We start from the raw sequence: 17468 nt of genomic DNA, 5'->3' as shown, positions 1-17468 counted from the left end.
TTTTTTAACGAAGTGAAAGAGAGAAATAATAGAATTAATTGATGTAATAGCAATATTATGTGTTTAGATGAGTACTGACAACTTTTGAGCCTGGTGCCACTGCACTTGCTGCACTATTCAAATCCTGCCCCTAGTACCTGCAAGATAACTGCTTTTGTGACTTCCTGTTTAGTAGTAAAATATAGCAATATTTGGTGTTTAGTGGAGTCATGACAAATGTTGGCCCTAGTGCTACTGCACCTGCTACAACATTTAAATCAAGCACAATTCAATTGCAAGATAACAACAATTGTGACTACCAATCCAGTAGTAAAATTAGCAATATCAGCTGTCTAAAGGAGTTCTGACAACGTTTTGGCCCAGTGCCACTGCACCAACTGCACCATTTAAATCATGATCCACTGTGACTGCCTGTTTAACAGTACAATATAGCAATAGTTGGTGTACAGTGGATTAATGACAACTTTTGGCCCCATTGCCACTGCACCTGCTGTGCAATTTAATCCAGGCCCCTTTCAACTGCAAGGTTACTGCAATTATGGCTGCCTGTTTAGTAGTAAAATATAGGAATACTAGGGGCCCATTAGGATGTCGGGCGGATTGCCTCCGCCAGGCGGACTTCAGTCTCGGGGCCCCCTGCGGTCCCCCAGAGTGAAGCACAGTAGGGGGGTACAGAAAGGGGGTACCTATGGTACCCCCCTGCATTTGCATAATGTAAGCGTCAGGCACCGCGCGGTGCCTGCCGCTTTCATTATGCAAATGCTGCAATGCATTTTCAGCATTGGGGCGGGTGGTGCAGAGAGCACCGCCCGCCACAATGCTGAAAATACAGGATGTGCCCGCCACTGTGGCGGGCACATCCAAGTGGCACCACCGGGACCCCCGCCCTTAAGGCGGGCGGTCCTGTTTTCCGATAGGGTGCCGCCATCCTAATGTGCCCCTAGGTGTTTAGAGGAGTTCTGACAACTTATTTACCTGGTGCCACTGCACCTGCTGCACCATTCAAATCGTGACTCTTGTGCCTTAAAGAACACTGCACTTGTGACTGCCTGTTTAGTTGTAAAATGTAGCAGTAATATGTGTTTAATGGGGCCCCAAGAGCTTTTGGTCCCTCTGCCACTGCACCTGCTGCACTATTGAAATCTTAACCCTAGCGCTTGCTAGATAACTGCACTGTGACTGCCTGTTTAGTTAAAAATATAGCAATAGTATGTGTTTAGAGGAGTTCTTTTTGGCCCAGTGCCACTGCCCCTGTTGCACCATTCAAATAATGACCCTGTTGCTTGCAAGATAACTGTGTAGTGGTAAAACATAGCAACATTTGGTGTTTAGTGAACTTATGTCAACATTAGGCCCCCATGCCACGGCACCTGCTTCATCATTTAAATAAATCCTTGGCCTAGTGCCTGAAAGATAACTGCACTTGTGACTATCCTCATCCGGGCAGGCGAGTTGATTCCCAGGCATGTCCCGTGCACATCCCATGCAGTGGGACATCCGCAGTGCTTAAGAGCACATTCTCCCGGCCAGCCCTCTCCTCAGGCAAGGAATTCTGGTGGATTGGAGTCCATCCGGGCAGCAAAGGATCTGTGGTGTCCCATGCAGCGCCTTCTCTGCCGACCCCCCCACCCCCTCCCCACCTCAACCCTCTCTTCAGGTAAGGAATGCTGGAGGTCGTAGTCCAGCCGGCCATCAAAAATGATCTAGGGGTCCCAAAATCAAACACCGCATAGCTAAGTTAAATCACCCAGGGGTATATTATCAAGGGGTTTATCTCCGCTTTTTTGGCTTTAAAAGCCAAGAAAGCGGAGATAAAATTATCTCCCTATTACCAAGCTGTCGCTAACACCAGTTAGTGACAGCTAATAGGAGATAGCGACCATCTTGGGCACCGCTTTGCATGTCAGTGATATTTATCACTAATGACATGCAAAGTGGGCATGCCAAGATGTTAGCGACTGGAAACAGTCGCTAACATCGCTATCTCCTATTACCAACTTTTGGAGATATTCGCGCTAAGCTCTAATATCTCCAAAAGCTAACACCTGCCCTGAGCAGTTCTTCACCATGTTATCCAATGGGAGGTGGATAACATGGCTAAGAGCATTTGCTCGATAATGCATGAATATCGCTGACTTTTCAGCGATATTCATGCATTGCGGCCGTTTTTTATCGCATTTGCAAGGTTTATCGCAAATGCGATAAAAAACGTCCGCAATGCATGAATATCGCTGAAAAGTCAGCGATATTCATGCATTATCGAGCAAATGCTCTTAGCCATGTTATCCACCTCCCATTGGATAACATGGTGAAGAACTGCTCAGGGCAGGTGTTAGCAAGGTTTATCTGCGATAAAAATCGCCGATGTGCGGCGATAATTTTTGTCTCTAAACAAGTTAGAGACAAAAATTATCGCTAGTTGTTGGTAATATACCCCCCAGTTCCGCACAAGGAACCGGTAAGGCAAGTTCTCGCTCTAAGACCCGTCCTGTTGTGTCCGTCCTGCTCTGTCCGTGGTACAGTGGGACTCGTAGTGGTAGTGAGTACATTCATGGTTGCACCAACCAACTAAGATTAATCAAAAACACATCTGAAAGTGCGCAAGTTCCTCATATGATGGCAACACCATCTCAAAGATGAATTCCATAGTTTTAACATGTAATCTTTCAAAATCCATAAACAATTCGAATTTGCTGTCTCAATTTGGTTTCAGCAGATTTTCGAGTTAAACATGAGGAAATAGTGGGTATTGAATACGAGTCCCTGCAACTCATAATTCACTGTCTTCAGTGAATATATGTGGGATTAATCAGTATACTGGTTTGAACTTTATCTCATGAAACGAGCTCAAAGACCGGACTATACTTAACAGTACTTTACTCCTCGCCGCCAAGGTCTTTTTTCGTCTCTCTTTATTTAGTTACAATAGGTATGGACAGATTCCCAGAACAAAGCTATTGAATCAAAGGCGACAAGCCCAAATGTACGAGGAAAACTGCAATGTTTCTTTAGCATTCTCAAATACAACATTAGAAGAAAACTTAATTCAAGGCTTGTTGGCATTTGACAGTGTTTGTTCATTAGATGAAACAATAAATAGCAGCGGGTATGCAGATTGTGTCCTACTTTCAGCTTCGTTGGTTTGTCTTATTTTGTGACAGGATTAAAGCAAACTGTTTGATAATGCTGAAGCTCAGTGATGCACAAAAGCAAGAAAGCCCTGCAGTGCAATTAAAGAATATATTTCCTGAAGGTAAACCAAGTGACAATTACAAGGATTGTTGACACACCTTCCTCCCACACGTTGGTTTTTGCTCAAAATTCAGCTGGTTCACTTAGCGTGACAGTTACGAGCCAATGAACTGTTCTTGAAATGTATGTAATTACAGTTTGGTTACAGATAAGACAAACGCAAAGCAAAACTGAAAACCCAGTGTTAGTTCTTCTTTTGTGATTATTTAGAGGCACTCCTCAAAATGGCTCTCTAGAGCCGTAAATCTCCTAGTTTCAGACCAATAAGGAAGTCCCCCTAAAACTCAACGACTTCCTGCATATGTGCACTTACATACCTGCTGCGATCGTGCATCATGATTAACCCCTTTTGCATTACAAAACACAGGCCCGCACCACATCAATGTGGATCAGTGGAGACATAGGTTAAATACGAATTGCAATAAAATACCCACTGCAATATCAGATGCCATAATCATAATAATAATAATAATTTTCGCATAATGCACTGTCCGCTGTGTCCTGACATATTTAATGTTGTCAAAGGGCAGCTCGGTACCCACTTTATACATCACAGCATACCATGCAATCCTCACTTCATCACACCACACCTTACAAAACTGCATTACAATGAGGCCCACAGGAAAAACTTGGGGGCATATTATCAAGACAGGCGATAAAATTATTGCTGTTTTAGCAGCAGAAAACTGCTGCTAAAACGGCGATAATGGGCTTGATAATATGCTCTATGGAATTCCAATTGAAGCCCATGTTAAATGTGAAGGACATCTAACATGGGCTTCAATTGGAATTCCATAGAGCATATTATCAAGCCCATTATCTCGGTTTTAACGGTTGTTTTTTGCCGTTAAAACGCGGATAATTTTATCGCGAGTCTTGATAATATGCCCCATATTTCTTCAGCCATTGTGTTTTCAGTAATTATGTGTTTGCCATACGGCCCCATGCTACACTCCCTGCTGCATAACTTGCAGATTTAGATAAAAAAGCATGTTTCTTGCTCAACCGTGTCAAAACGTACCAAGTAATGCGCCAACCGTAGTTTGTGCACAGTCGAATGCTATGCATAGTTATCTTTCAGTTAATCATGGCTATAATACGTGTCAAACGAGTAAAACTGAAGTACACCTTTACCAGTATTAATGCCACTATTTAATGCACTATGGAGTAGATATTATCTGCAATGCAAACACATAATTAATTTAAAACAGCTGACTCAATTCCATCGGATTCCAAAGAGGAGGAAATAGTGGTTACTCTTTAGTCATATACATGTTTTGTTCACATTTTGTAAATTGTTTACTGAAGCACATGCATCAATTCCTTACTTGAATTATGAAAAGGTGACTTTTTAACCTAAGAAGGTCTATTAGTGGAAAAAGCCACATTGACCTATGCTGTGAAATAGTACATTGTACACAGTGACAATAGGGACTTAGTATACTTATGTCCGGGTTTTATACATACATGAACAACTCAGTCGAGTTATCTTCAACGTACACTTACAGGTAAATTAGCTAATGTTTAAAAGGGCCCAGTGACTAAATATTGAGAGACATAACATAGAGTGCCCAAAATATCGACTCAAGTACAGAATATAGAATCCCTATCTACAAAACAGGTAAGTACTAAAATATCGAGTACAAAATATCGATAGTTAAATATAGTTAACTAAAATATCGAATGTTTTCAATGTATTAAAAATAATATAAAAGTAATTAAATATTAAGCACAATTAAATAAAATATACTTAAAATAATGTAAAAAAGCTTAAAATGTAAAAATAATAAATGTAATGTAAAAAAACATAATTTTTTTAAACATATATATTTACTTATTAATATTAAAATGATTATTAATCTCAATTATACATTATTTAAAACATTATTAAAAATATAATTACTTATAAATATAAAAATAAATAATATATAATAATTAAAATAATTAAAGTAATACTTTTTATATTAAGTAATAATTTACACTACATTAAATATAAAAAAATTAAAAACATTACATAACTAAGGAATTAAAATTAGTATTCACACTCCAACAACGCTATCACTGGAAATCACAGCAGCGCTTTGGACGGAGCCTTATTAATCCTTTCCTAACCCTCCTACCTCTCGCGGAACCCGCTCCGCGGGTCCCGCTTCGTGTGGGGTGCTCACCGGATTGCCAGGAACTCGGACTGTGTCCCACTGAAGGCGAGTGACAGGCGGGGCTGCGAGCGAGAGCAGGCGCTGGGCAGGGACTACCGTTCCCAGGAGCGCTTGCCAGACCCAATCTAGAACACCTGGGTCGCTCTCCCTGTCAGCTCCTCCCCTTCCCCTGCGCTTAAGACTCTTCCATTTGTGGATCAATTTGGGACGCTATCACTGGAAATCACAGCAGCGCTTTGGACGGAGCCTTATTAATCCTTTCCCAACCCTCCTACCTCTCGCGGAACCCGCTCCGCGGGTCCCGCTTCGTGTGGGGTGCTCACCGGATTGCCATATACTCGGACTCTGTCCCACTGAAGGCGAGTGACAGGCGGGGCTGCGAGCGAGACCAGGCGCTGGGCAGGGACTACCGTTCCCAGGAGCGCTTGCCAGACCCAATCTAGAACACCTGGGCCGCTCTCCCTGTCAGTTCCTCCCCTTCCCCTGCGCTTAAGACTCTTCCATTTGTGGATCAATTTGGGACGCTATCACTGGAAATCACAGCAGCGCTTTGGACGGAGCCTTATTAATCCTTTCCTAACCCTCCTACCTCTCGCGGAACCCGCTCCGCGGGTCCCGCTTCATGTGGGGTGCTCACCGGATTGCCAGGAACTCGGACTGTGTCCCACTGAAGGCGAGTGACAGGCGGGGCTGCGAGCGAGAGCAGGCGCTGGGCAGGGACTACCGTTCCCAGGAGCGCTTGCCAGACCCAATCTAGAACACCTGGGCCGCTCTCCCTGTCAGCTCCTCCCCTTCTTGTATATATATATAAATAAACACTGCCATTACCGCTGCGCGGTAGCGCGCGGGAGCGCCGGGAGAAGCCCGGGACAAGGGCGGGACTGTCTGTGGCCGTCAGTGGCCGAAGGTGGCTGGGCTGGGACACCCCACTAATATTTACAGTTCTGGTATTGCTGAAAACCATTTGTCTAGCAATTGTTCCCTGATTTATTAGTATATTGTTAGGTAGTAGGGGGGTTCGATATATGGCTTGTTCTACAAGCACTTCCACCCTGCTGCCTTCTATGGGTGAGGTGGAGACGGCCGTCATGGGCCCCCTAGATACTTATTTTAAACGGCTGCCTCAGGATATTGATAGGGAGATCGCCTTGGCAGAAAGACGTGCTGGGCGTAGGCTGTCGATTGAGCTTATGAAAACCCCTCTCGAGAAACATCAAGGCCAAAGTTTCCCTTCATTGGTTACCCCGTTATCATCTATTGTACTACCAGCTACACATGATATTTCGCATGATTTATCTTTATCTAATGAGTCATTGGGTACTTTCCCCTTAGACATAGTAGCTACTACTGTGCCCGCAGAGCACTCAACTGCTCCCAGCCAATCATCTAATGGGCATAATCCAACACTAAAATCCTGTGTCTAAGCACAAGCAATAAAATCCAAACCCTGTCCAAAAAGGAAAAGGGGTGCTACTGTCAAGAAATGTCAAGCCCCAAAACCCGCAAGGAAGTATAGGAAATTGGGCACTAAAACACCCCCAAGCCATGTCCCTGTAGAGAATTCTACTGGATTAACAACGGAAGAGGGAGAAGTCGTCCCAGTAGGTGTAGACACAATAATATTGGTGTCTCCTACGACACCAGTATCATCAGGTATAGATCCTATTACTATAGCATCCCCTGGGCCACCAATATCTAGCCCTGAATTTCTTTTGGAGTTGGAAAAATGAATACGTTCCCTCTTAAACCCCTTTGAGTTTAGACTTAAAAAGCTAGCAGAACAACTGGACCACCTAGAGCAGGCTAGCTTAGATAATTTTTTTTCCATAAAATCTTTAATTAAGTCTTGCAATAAAATGGGAGAGAATGGGAGAAACCAACAGATAGTCGAGCGAGATGCAGGTGCCACGTTGGTTGATTTACAACCTCCAATTGCGAGTAGTGCATCTACTCAGCGGAGTAACGGGCAGAGTAGTAAGACTATCGCTAACCCATCGGTTACTGTAAGTAATAGCAATTGCGGGAAAACTAAGCCCCATAGCACTGTAGCTAAAGGTAGAAAGGACAGTCCAAAAAACTCTGCCACTACTGCTAATAAAAATATTCCACCCTTGCCAACTACTTTGGAAATAAGACATGGCACATTGTTAGGTAATGATAAAACCCACTGTAATAATGGTGTTGGAACAAATGTGCCGCTTGCCTCCCAGATAGTAAGTAGGGGTGGTCTTGCAAGGGATGGAAATACCATAGCTGATGGAAATAATGCTACTACAGCATTGGAAAATGTTGCCCCACCGTGCCTTGTTGTCCCAGAACGTTGCCAACCAATATCACATGTGACTAAACTTCCGACTAGGATACCCCTGGTACAACTCACCCCTGATTCCTACCCCTATGTGGCTATTCTTACCAATGTTCCACCCTTATTGGAAGGTCAAAGAGAAACCTATGACATGCTAAAAAACAAAGCCATGCATTGGCTACGGGTCAATAGACCTTTGCCAGGGGGAGTGGATGGTCTGATTATTGGGGTTAGAAGGGTCAATTGGATAGGGAAAACCTTGAAAAAACAGGGGGGCGGATGTATTATAATCAACTTCCAAGACCCAAGGGTAGTAGGGTTAATTACGAGACCAGGTTGGAATATTAGTATTGGTGGGATTGGTGTTGTGGATCTTACCTTCTTTTATCCCAGACCGGTGGCCACTTATTTTGGGGGGAGTAATGAGCCATTGAGAACTAGTCTCTTTCCCTGGGCAGAGGCTAGCCCTTTTTCTGCCCCTATCCCACGACCAAATGACTGTTATAAACAGGTATATAACTCCTATAATGGGCTAGGGTATATGAGGTGGGGATGTTGACGGAAATCAGTTGAGCACATTGATTTTGGGGAAAATATGGCCAGGGGAAGTATCCTGGAGGCAACACTGGCAACTAATGGGGATGTAATGTGCAATTTAGATGAAGTGGTTACTAACAGGGAAAGTGGAAATATGAGGGGGGGCACTATGGCATGTTTGGAAGATTGGGGGGGTGAACTCAGACTTCCATTAAGTATTGGTATAAATGATGGTAAAGATGTTAACTGTGCAGATATTGTTCCAGGAGAGGGCGGTGATTGCGAGAGTTTGACCAATTCACCGGCTATGCTAGCTATCGAAAGGGGGATCTGTAAAGGTGACACCATGGGGAGGTTTGTTTCATGGAATATAGCGGGTTTGGGCACTAGACTGTTGTCACAACACTGGATAGATTTTGTTAATGGGTTTGAAATGTGCCTATTTCAAGAGACGTGGGCTTGTGATCCAATCTACCTCCCAGGTTATTTAAATTTTTGTATACCAGCGAGTAGAGGCCCTAGGGGCAGACCTATGGGAGGTCTAACAGTCTGGATCAAGCAAAGTTCAAAAGTTAAAATAAAAGTGATTGACCTAGGTTGTAAGGATATACAATTATTAAGGTTATCACTAGGAAAGGGGGGTGTGATAGATATTTATAATATTTATGCTAGGGGTACGTGTGTTGGGAACTCCCCTACCCTAGAAGCGCTATCCACCTTCCTAGAATCACAGTCACTGGGAAATAGAGTGGTTGTGGCTGGTGACCTCAACAGGACATTTGAGCCTTTAGAAAACACGGAACATCCGATAGGACAGGAGGAAGATGCTCAATGGGGTGTCCCAAACCTAAATCTTATACCAGTGAAGCGGTGGACAAAAGATATACTGTTGTTGAATGCGTTATGTTTGGAATATGGTCTGAGGGCCCTTAATGGCAGGACAAAGAGCGACCAAGGAGGAAATTGCACATTCGATAATGGCCACAATAAAAGTAGGATTGACTATGTCATCTGTAGTCTCGAGTTATGGTGTGGCGTGGGCGATATGGAAATTAAGGGTAGATTAGAAAGCGATCATAATCCCCTTTGCGTTACCCATTCATGGTGGAGGGCCGCGCCTGATAACCCAGAGTCATGTAGGGAGATTGTACCTGTTATGGCTAATGACTCAAGAAGGGTGAAATGGCCAAATGTGCTGGCCAATCTGGCCTCCTTGGATCACATTAACTTGGAGGTGGATAATGCTATCGCCTCCATGGAAACAGTAAATCCTGTAACACCGGGTTCCTCCTTAATAACAGACATACATGACACATTCTTTTCCCTGATAAAACCGCATTTTATTAAATTCGTTAAGGCAAATAGAAAAGCACCTATCAAATTGGCGAGGTGGTTTAATAAGCAGTGCAGGTTAACCAGATTGGAGTTGGGTAGGGCAATTAAAAGCAGAGATAAGGCTTTGATTAGTATTGCCAGGAAACAATACAATGATAACATCCGTAAGGCCAAGAAACAGTGGGACGAGGAGCATTGGGAGGAGTTACTCGAGGCTTCTGGGTTAAGAGATTCCAGACTTTTTTGGAAAATTGTGAAATGGGGCAGAGGTGGTACCCCCAACAACCCAGACAACAATGTTAATGAGGCATTATGGGTAGAGTATTTTAAACCCCAGTATGCAGAGAATAAGGACACAATGGCCATAGAACCTATCCCAGTGGTATTCTGCAAGGGAGATTTATTCTCAAATAAAGAAGCTGAACTTGTAATTTCAACACTGCAAGGGGGGAAAGCCCCGGGGTTAGATGGAATTCCCTCAGATATATTTAAACACGATAAGGTTCGGTGGGCAAGGTATGTGACCGTACTGGGAAATGCCCTCGCCAAAGGGGCTAAAATCCCAGAAATATGGAAGGGGGCAATAATAATACCGATCTTTAAGAAAGGCGATCGGTCACTCCCGGCAAATTATAGACCGATAAGTTTGCTGGCCACTATCCAGAAAGTGGTGGGGAAGATGGTGGTCAATAAACTTATGGCTTGGGTAGACGAGAATAATGCTCTATCCCCCTACCAGGCAGGATTTAGGCAGGCAACCAGCACGGTAGATCAAATATTTCGATTTACCATGCTAAGGTGGGGGACTGTACTCCTTGGCGAAGGCAGCCTTTATGTAGCATTTGTAGACTTGAGGGCTGCCTTCGACTTGGTGCCTAGGAGTAAGCTGTGGGTAGTTCTGAGTAAGATAGGGGTCCCACTTGAGTTGCTTACATTAATAATGCGTCTCCACGAAAGCAACTTTGCCAAAGTCCAGTGGGGGAGGAACGGGGAATCTACCACTAATTTTCCAGTCGATCGGGGGGTACGGCAGGGATGTGCTATGGCACCCCTGCTGTTCTCCTTGTTCATTAACGGTATAGCGGATAGGATGTTGGATGCAAGGGTAGACGCACCTTCGCTAGCGGGCATCAGGGTTCCGATCCTGATGTTCGCTGACGACACCCTGATTGTGTCCAAAACCCCGGCAGGACTCCAGCGAGCCTTGAACATATTTGATATGTTTTGTAAAGAACAAGGTCTCGAAGTTAATGTAAGTAAAACAAAGCTGATGGTTTTCGGACAAAGGCGACAATCCCAACCAAGGGTATCCCTGAGTAACACCAAACTGGAGGTAGTAAATGTTTTTACGTACCTAGGGGTGGAGATATCGAGCAAATTTGGTTGGTCGAGACATATCGAGAAGGCGGTACTGAAACACCAGCAGATTTCAGGAGCACTCCGGGTAGAACAAGTAAAATCCAAAACCAGGCCTATAAAACCGGTTCTCATGGTCTACGATGCAAAAGCCTTGGGTGCAGCCCTTTATGGAGCTGAAGTTTGGGGCTTTGAGAAGCTCAATACTCTTCAAAGATCCGAGAACAGGTTTCTGAGAGGAATAACAAGTCTCCCCCAAAGCACCCCACTAATACCACTTTGTCTGGATCTAGGAAGGAGATTGGTTAGTGATCGTGCTCGACTAAGGCCTATCCTTTACTGGAGACGGCTTTGGACGACCCCAGAAATTAGGCACTATGCCGAGGGGTTTCTAGCCCTAGTTAAATCAGATGTCTTCCACAAAATTACATGGCTGAAGATGCTCAGGGACGTTCTCGTTGAGCTCGGTCTCTCCAAGCTCTGGGAAAATCCCCTCGGGGAAGTATTCCCTAGTAAAAATATTATAAAGGCCATATATTGGGATTATATTGAACAGAAGCTCTGGAGGAGCGTAAACTTAGAATCTATGGGGGGTAGATTTATGGAAATTAAAACGAGACCTGCCCTAGAACAGTATTGGGACACTATAACTGTTCCGTTAGATAGGAAATTATTTTTCCAGCTAAGGGCAGGTTCCCTCCCCCTGAGGTCATTGACGTCTAGTTGGAGAACTAGTGGTAGTTCGTGTTGCCCGACATGTGGTGCCACCAACGAAAGTATTGCACATTTCTTATTTTTGTGTGAGGCCTACGTAAAGCCAAGAAAATCCTGGCTGGCACCTGTTTGTAGAAATCTTGGGGTGCTAAATGGTGTTGAGGGGTTGAGAATTATCTGTACCTCCACCGAAATGTCCATTGTATTAGGAACAGCAAAATACCTGGGGTGGGCATGGTCCATAAGGCGGAGGGCGTTATCTCCCAACATGCTTTGAGTTTTAGCACTTTTTGAGAAAGCTTCCACTAACTATTATTGTTAAGTATTTTATGTCTGTGAATTATGAATTTTAACTGTAATATGCTGTTAAATGTATGATTAAGAGTTTTGAATGTATAAATTTGGGCATGGTCCATAAGGCGGAGGGCTTTATCTTTTAAAATTCATTGAGTCTTAGCACTTTTTGAGAAAGCTTGCATTAACTATTATCGTTAAGTATTTTATGTGTGTGAATTATGAATTTTAATTGTAATATGCTGTTAAACGTATGTTAAGAGTATTGAATGTATAAATTTTATGTGTGTGCTTTTATGAGTGTATAACTCGAATAAAGCTTTTTCAATCAATCAATCACACTCCAACAAATGCAAAAATAGAGAATTTGTTGTATAGTGAGAGGGTAAAAATTACTATTCTCACTCCAGTGTGTGCAACAGTAGGGAAAGAGTTGGATAGTGTAGGGGTAAAAATTACTATTCCCACTCCAGAGAGTGCAACAGTAGGGAAAGCGTTGGATAGCAGGTGCGTAAAAATTAGTATTCCCACTCCATTGAGTGCAACAGTAGGGAAAGCGTTGGATAGCGTAGGGGTAAAAATTACGATTCCCACTCCAGAGAGTGCAACAGTAGGGAAAGCGTTGGATAGCCTAGGGGTAGAAATTACTAATCCCACTCCAGAGAGTGCAACAGTAGGGAAAGCGTTGGATAGTGGGAGGTTAAAAATTATCATTCCCACTCCAGAGAGTGCAACAGTAGGGAAAGCGTTGGATAGTGGGTGGATAAAAATTACTATTCCCACTCCAGTGAGTGCAACAGTAGGAAGAGCGTTTGATAGCGTAGGGGTAAAAATACTATTCCCACTTCAGAGAGTGCAATAGTAGGGAAAGTGTTGGATAGGGTAGGGTAAAAATTACTATTTCCACTCCAGAGAGTGCAACAGTAGGGAAAGTAATGATTTAATATTAAAATAAGAATACATTAATTATCAACATCAATAAAAAATAATTTTAAAATTATTTATCAATTAATTCAAATTATTTACCAATTAATTTTTAATTAACAATCAATTAATTATCAATAAATAGAAATAAAAATTAATATTTACTTAATTGCAATTAAATTACTTCCCACCCTATTCCCCTATAGACCCACAACCCACTCCAAATAATAAATCAATATAATTAACATAACTATCAATTAATACAAATTAATTATCAATTCATTAAAACTAATTACCAATTAACAATTAATTATCAATTAATTAATTATCAATACATATAAATACTTTTTTAACTTTATTACAATTAAATTACTTGCCACCCTATATCCCTATAAATTCACAACCCGCTACAGAACTAAAACACAAAATGACATTAAAAATATTTAATAATTCATTAAAATGAATATTTAATTTACTATAATTAAATTACTTCCCACCCTATGCCCCTATAAATTACGCAAATATTAAATTACTTAACATTCATTACTTTAAAAAAAGTAAACATACATTACAAAATAATATATAATTTAAACACATACTATCATACATAACACTAAAAAAAATGTGATATTATGGAAAACGATATTTTAAATTCGATATTATGGAATTCTATATTTCCTACCTCAATTTCGATATTCTGACCAACTATATTTTGGTAATTCGATCTGACACGTGAGAGCCAGCACTACACTACGTTACAGGCACGTAACTGGTTTATTTGTGACTGCCTTCTTCTCTTTCTCCCAAAGGTCTTTTTGCTCTTTTTCCTCGCCAAATTTAGGTTCGAGGGTGTTGCCTACTACAGATTTTTGGTAGTAGGCTCTAGGAATTTAGGACTGGCAGCGCGTTAGTGAGCGCTGACCACCCACTTTCCTCTGGTCCTGACGAAAACCTGGAAATTACCATCCACAGGTTGAAACATGTAGACCAATCACACATCGATACACACGGTCATAATAACCTTATATATCTATCTACACACCTTTTTTAATATTGTCCAGTAGCTTTTGAATAAATTCATTTTCACATAAGTTATACCAGGACAATTTTTAACATCACTTTTTCGCACCACTTGCACAATTACCAGCTCCACTGTAGTCCAGGCTGTCAGGGTGGACCCCAATGATGCAGCATGTCACCAACCAGGTTGGTGAGTGAGGGGTGTTTATATAAAAGAAAAATTATTTTCTTTCTGTCATAGATATCCCACCCTGAACTCCTGTTTAGTACTTCATGGTGGTACTCCTCTCATGTTTACTTGCTACATACTTGGACCAATTAGCTGTGAGGTCATTTACAGGAATGAGATTCATATGAGATAAAATCAGCAATTAACGAATTCTGTGTTCTAAATTTCAAAATAAATATTTATATGCAATTCTCGGGGAGTTTGTCCTGGTTATTAACTGTAATCTTTCTTTAGAGTTGCAGAATGTAATGTCTCTATTGTAGCTAATTTTGCCACTTAAGGTTTTTAGGAAAGACTTGAATCCTAATGGTGGAAGTGTGAACACTGATTCTTCTTGTATACCAAAGGTTTTGGTGGAGACCATTTCTGAACCGCCGCCACCGCCGAGAGTCATACTTACTCACCTCCTGAACTGCCAGAGGAAGGCAGAGGCCATTGCCCACGCCGCCGCCACCGCCAAGAGTCAAGGGACAGCTTACTCCGCGCCGCCGCTCCGGGAGATTCCAAATCCCGGCGGGCACCGCGGCGGCGCGTCTGAGTGACGCGGCAGCGCAGAGGGAGCGCTATCAGAGGCGCACAAAAGGAGGAGCACCCCGGCAGAGCGGGGGAGACCATTTCTGAACCGCCGCCACCGCCGAGAGTCATACTTACTCACCTCCTGAACTGCCAGAGGAAGGCAGAGGCCATTGCCCACGCCGCCGCCACCGCCAAGAGTCAAGGGACAGCTTACTCCGCGCCGCCGCTCCGGGAGATTCCAAATCCCGGCGGGCACCGCGGCGGCGCGTCTGAGTGACGCGGCAGCGCAGAGGGAGCGCTATCAGAGGCGCACAAAAGGAGGAGCACCCCCGCGTCGCGGGACGCGAGCGGGACGCCCGGGGCGAAGCCCGGGCAAAGGGCGGGCCCTCTGAGGCCCTCAGAGGTCAACAGTGGTCGGGCGGGCCACCCCACCAACATTGTCAATAAGGTTAGTCTCCTAATAGGTTGTCTACAATGGCTGATTGTACCGCTACAAGTGATAATGTTGACATCCTGATCCAGGACGCAGAGTCCCCGGTAATACTGCTAACGTCGTTTGAGGCATTGATAGACACTGCATTCAACGAGATTGTTGAGACTGAAAGGAGATTTTCAATGGGTCCGACGAGTATTAACCAACTACATGCCACCACCAGTCTCAATGGTAATGGCAATACCCATATAACCCCTGAAATAATTGTTGTAAAATCCTCACATCCCGTTATTGAAGTACCAATTGTCTTAGACGATGCTGACACTGTTACATATATAGCACCAGAAGTGACTCCTGGCCATGCCCCAGTAAAAACATCTACAGAGGCCGCAAATAAGGTATCTGATAAAGTTGCAGCCAAGAGAAAGAGGGGCCCTGCTAAAATAACCTACAACAAACGGAAGCAGCCACCAAGGACTGTTAACCAACCAACCCCACAAAGTATGTGGAACAAGGGGAAGAAACAAAAGTTGGTCCGGCATATAGTACCCACACAGGATCAACCGCATCTGGGTGATATGGTCGTTATAAATAACGAGGGGTCAAATTATATATCTATCTCCACCCAGACTGAGCCCCTCCACGGAATTGACAAATCCAGTCATTATTCCAAGTCAAAGGGGAACCTTATTGAGACTGTTGTCGATACAATTTTTAAAAATTTGGAAGGTCAGATGATCAAACAATTTAATAATATTTTTAAAAGACTTGATAAATTGGAGAATATAATTAAAAACGAGGATGCTAAGAGAAAAGGTATAGCAAACTTGGACAAAATGAGAGTAGAACGATTGCTAAAAGACCTTGAGTCCACTACTCGTGTCCTCACTATAGGTGACCATGGCAATACCAGGACAGTGGAACAACAAGCTGTAATCAATCCTGTACAGTCTGATACACCAAGGGTATCTAAAAGTAAGGGCATAACAGGCAGTAATTCGTCTGCTTGTCAAACCAACACCCCCTTACCCCCATGTAACCCTACACATGGATATGTTACTTCGTCCAAATCCTCTGTTTCCGCTAATGATGCAAGCGGATCATCAATTAATTCTATCCGAAAGAGTAATGTAGCGAAGCAGACCACCTTAGCCCAGAAGGGTCCTGTCAATCACAGCCAGCACGACAAAAAGATTATGCATGAGGACAATAGGCCTATCAAACATCAAGGCCCGGCCCTACATCTCCCACCTGAGGCTTGTCCGTATGTTTTAGTTCTGGCTGGAATCCCACCGCTTAAGGAAGGTCAAGGAGAATCATGGGTTCAACTTCACAATAAGTGTATAGACTGGCTAACAAAGCACAAGGGAGTGGGTTATGACATTGCAAAAGAAATCATAACCACACGGCGAGTAACCTGGGTCGGTCCCCTTTACAAAAACATCAATGGGGACTGTATCGTAATTAATTTTAGAAACCCGGGCACAGCAAAATATCTGTTAAACAACAATCCTGGTCGTCATGGCCCGTCTACTGTGGTGACCCCACTACCCTTAAAATATTTTTACCGTCCTCCCCACAAGTTGATGCAACCCCCCCCAGTTTTTCCCTTACAGAATAGGTTTGGAATATTCCAGGACCTGGACTCTTTGGACTGACTGCCCACTGAAACCACCAAACCACTTCCTGTGTGTTTTGAGGCAGCACAGTTAGAGGAATCACCCTCAGAGGCGACCCTGTTAACACTGGAGATTTCTCCACCCAGTCTACTAAGCGTTCAACAAAGCTTTGTTATACCTAAAACCGCCCCAAGTACTAACCAGGGTGCCTGTTTGAGGAATAATAAAAACAATAGCCTAACAATTCTTAGTTGGAACATTGCGGGCCTGAAGTCCAAGATGGGAATTCCTTCATGGAGGGATTGCGTCAATTGTTATGACATAATAATGTTCCAAGAAACTTGGTGTGTTGAGGACTTATTGTTTGAGGGGTATAGTTGCCATAATAGGACTGCTCTGGCCCCTTTGGTTGGTCGCCCTAGTGGTGGATTGTCCATTTGGACAAAAATTACTGCTGAAGTGAAAATTGACGAACTACAAACAAATTGTCCTAGTTTCATGGCACTCTCGTATACCCAGAGGATAAAACTGTGTTTAATCAATTTCTATAACAACGATTTTTTGTCCCAACCTAACCCAAATTTTATTCTCTTATTTGATTTTATTAATGTAATCATGGATGGACAGGTATACGGGAAATTTGATGGCATATGCTTAGGGGGAGATTTTAACGCACATGTACATTCAAGAAATCCCCCATGTAAAAGAGGTATAGAACTGTTAGATTTTCTTGCTTCTAGTGAACTTGTTAATTGCATGGAGCATGCAGGTATGG

This window comes from Lissotriton helveticus, chromosome 2_1 (genome assembly GCF_964261635.1).
Source record: "Lissotriton helveticus chromosome 2_1, aLisHel1.1, whole genome shotgun sequence".
Taxonomy (NCBI): domain Eukaryota; kingdom Metazoa; phylum Chordata; class Amphibia; order Caudata; family Salamandridae; genus Lissotriton; species Lissotriton helveticus.
Note: the sequence above shows the minus strand (reverse complement) of the source record.